We start from the raw sequence: 3869 nt of genomic DNA, 5'->3' as shown, positions 1-3869 counted from the left end.
GCATAATGCTTAATAAATAATGAAATAATATGTAATGATTAATATTTAATACTTCATTAAATAACTAATATGTATTAAATAATAATGAATTAATATTCATTAATTCATATTTAATTTAATAGTTAGATAAATAGTCCACATATTGCACCCTATATGTTGCAGACTCCTGTGTCCATTGTGTTGTAGAGTCCTGCGTCCATTGTGTTGCAGAGTCCTGCGTCCATTGTGTTGCAGAGTCCTGAGTCTATTGCATTGCAAGATATATATAATGTTTTTATTTTTTTCGTTTCTTTTCGGGGGTAAGTGATGTAGGTAGATATGTTTCTGCTCTGGTTACGCCACTGAATACAACTCAATGAACAAACAGACATGACTTTCTTTTTAACACAGGAAACCATAATTTTACAGTAATAGGATGCAATAGTGTAGTTCAAAATTAAATGGCACCTCACAGTGGTTCATGCAGTAACATGTGGTGTGGTAGAACAAGTGTTTTGCTCTACATTACTGCAACATGAAGATGTGACAATGCCCTGAATCTCTATAGTGGTCTATATTATATTTTTGTTTGTGCTGACTTTTTTACTTGGAGACCCTAACACTTACTCTGGCCATCCCCTTTCTTTCACTGTGTATGCAACAGTAGGCAGGACAGCTTGCTCTGTGCAAGTTAAACTGACCATACTCTGCTCCATGTTTTGAAATTCAAGCAGTCTGGTCCTGTCACCAACCCTTGGCAAAATTTGATTTTTCAATTGACTTATCAAAGGAGCTGAGCTGAAAGTTCTTAGCTCAACATCGACTGCAGCCAAACAGATGAAGTAGTTGTTCAGGTATTCTGACAGTGGCACATTCGTCGCTATCAGAATATGATAGCTCGGGCAGGAGGTAGAACTGCCTTCATGGGGACTTCACAGCCTGGTGATAAAGCTAGCTATGCAATGATTAAATTTTGCCCCATTCCTGCTCACTCAGCTTAAATTCGAACAGTGTGTGACACAGTTGGCACCCCTCCATTAAACAAAAGTACATTTTTCAATCAACTTTTCTTGAAGGAGCTGGTCTGAAATACAGTATATTGGTGAACACTATGCCAATCAGATACAGTCACTGTTCAGGTATTCCAACAGCGGCACACCTACCACTGAATACGATAGCCCGTCAAGAGAAATGGGGGAGTCAAGTGTTTTTTTCTCATTTAACCCGCGGGGCTGAACAAGAAAAAAGTGTATGGCCAGCTTTACAAGCAACTGGGAATACATTTATTCTGTGACCAGTGCTATAGTGATGGGTATAAGGAGTCATAGCAGACCTCCTCTATATGCTGTAATTGTAAAGCTAAGTTGCTGAGAAAACTCAGATGCATACTCATTGCAGGAGAATAGAAACTTTGCAGCTTTACCTTTATACAGGAGGCCATGCCTGGGTGGTGAAGTAGAAAGGCTTTCGGGTCATGTGCCCATGATATAACCTACTGGAAGTCCTGAAACACATATGGAAGGAAAGAAGAAACAAAATTTTGTTGGCAACCATCAAAAACTTTAATAGTTGCATCCTCCAGTGAACCGATCTATCTACCCAACGTTATTGACTGGCCTTGCAAATTATAAAACATATTGAGAAATTATGAGGTTTGCTGTTCGGTAATGACATTGGGTAATCTTTATTTGCGTTTCCACAGAAGAGGGAACATTTGTTTGTTTGCACAAAGAAAATCACCAGTTGGGAAGACTTTTACACAAAACTCACTTTAGTGGTTTAGAACGGTAAGATATGATCTGGTGGATTGTTAAAGCTTAAAGCAGAACTACAACCTCCTATCCCTTGCAGCCAAGGCAGGTGCCATCTTGGCCTTTATTTGGATTACAGTAGCCATGGCACTGCACATGTGATCAGCTATGGCACCATTTGAGGGTTTGAAAGTTCCGTTGAGAGCTGAAAAAGCACACTGGTATAGTTGACAGTAGGCATGCCTTAAATATACCTGTTTTGGGAGACATTAAATTGGTGAGTTACGTTCCTCTTTAACAGGCAGGAATTGAAAGATCTTATGTATTCACAAGCAGGTCATTAAAGTTTTAATTCCAAGCAAATTGTATCTGTTAAATAAAGCATGGAGAGGGGAAAGGGTAGAACTTTGAGTTGTTATTGTTGTTTTGTGTCCCCACTTTCCCATGTTCGAACTTTCGAACATGGGAAAAGTTTGAATTCGAACTCAGTGCAAGTCTATGGCGGTAGAACTTTGAAAATCAAATGTCCCAATTTCGAAGCCTTATATGCAATTTATTGGCCATAAAAAGGTGTATGGGGATTCAGGCACTGCCCTGGGGACATGTATCAATGAAAAAAAAGGAGCATTGATTTTAACATCACTTAAAGGGTAACAATAAAAATGAAATATTCCTTTAAATATCGTGCCTGGGGGTCCCCTTAACCACTTGAATAAGGTGATAATGTTGTGATATTGTTGTAAGCCTTCCCAATGTGCGCCCTGCTGTAAAGGCTGGTTATAGATTCATGCATGTACCATCTTTTCTAGTTTGACTATTTTTGGTTTGGGGGACGCACTGGAGTCCCAGCGTGCATTTTTGGTTGCTGGGCCTCCAGTGCGTCCCTGCACCTTATTAGGAGGAGTTGGCTACCTCCAGGTACACCTGCATGTAATTTATCGACTTTATTAATATGCTCACACTTGGAGACTCGGATACATAGAGTTAGGACCACACTTTGCAGAGGTGCCTTGACACGGCAGTGTGGCTTCTACATGTTTTTGGCCAAAAGTTTGTGCAACTAAAACCTCTGATTTTAACGCATACTGTTGACAGGGCAATTTGTTTGGTTGCAGGCTGGCTGGCAGGTTGAGGCTGGGGAATTTTTGTGCTTTGTATTGTTGTAAGCCTTCCCAATGTGTGCCCTGCTATAAAGGCTGGTTATAGATTCATGCATGTAACATCTCTGATAGAGGGTATATACCTTTTCATGCTGAAACTGATAGTGATAGGAAAGCCAACATTTGAAAAGCTGTCACTGCACTAGAAATAGAGAGGAAATCCTGCAATGGGGACACTTGTCCTGTTGACAGATGTCTGGGAAGTGGGTTTTTCACTCACTTTAGAGAGATTTTCTGTTGTGTCTCTGAGACAGGAAGTAAGGGTTAATATCTCCCAATGAGATATATAGTAAAATATACCTGTCAAGGGTTTTATCTACTCTATTAAAAATAAAAAACAAACTTAAGGGCTTGTTTACACTAAACTTTGGCCATTGCATTCCCAAATCAAAGGCAAGGAAAAACGTATTGCTTTGTATAGGTACTATTCACACTAATTTGCTGGGTTGGTGTACGTTGTGGTAAAATAATTCAGGCATGTATTTTTAGTTGTTTTACAACTCGTGGCAACATGACGGCACTTGCTGCCATTAATAGGGGTTGAATGAAGTGTCATTTAAGAGGCGGTTTACTAAAGCTCTGGTGCGTTTCAGCACAATTTGCTGCTGGAACGCACTGGAGGGCATCCCAGCCGGCTTTCTGCATTCAGGAGCAAGAGGGGGCGTGGCTGAAGCGCTGCCATTGACTTTATGCACTGCCATGCCCTCTCCTGTCCCTGAACGCAGGAAGCCGGCCTGGATGCGCTCCAATGCGTTTAACCTCTTGCCGTCCGCCCGTAGTAAAAAAACGGACGGACAGCACTGCTACATCTGCGGGTTGCCGTCTCCAGACGGCAATTTTGTTCTGCTCGCGCGCGCCCCATAGCGGGCATGCACGGGTAGAAAAGACCCGACCGTTGCACACACCCGTTACCGGGTGTTTCACATATAGGTGATCAGCGGGTCCATAGCCCGCCGATCGCCTATATGTGCTCGTTCGC

The sequence above is a fragment of the Nanorana parkeri genome, unplaced genomic scaffold, assembly GCF_000935625.1.
Source record: "Nanorana parkeri isolate BGI_ZX_2015 unplaced genomic scaffold, ASM93562v1 scaffold1244, whole genome shotgun sequence".
NCBI classification, from domain to species: Eukaryota; Metazoa; Chordata; class Amphibia; order Anura; family Dicroglossidae; genus Nanorana; species Nanorana parkeri.
Note: the sequence above shows the minus strand (reverse complement) of the source record.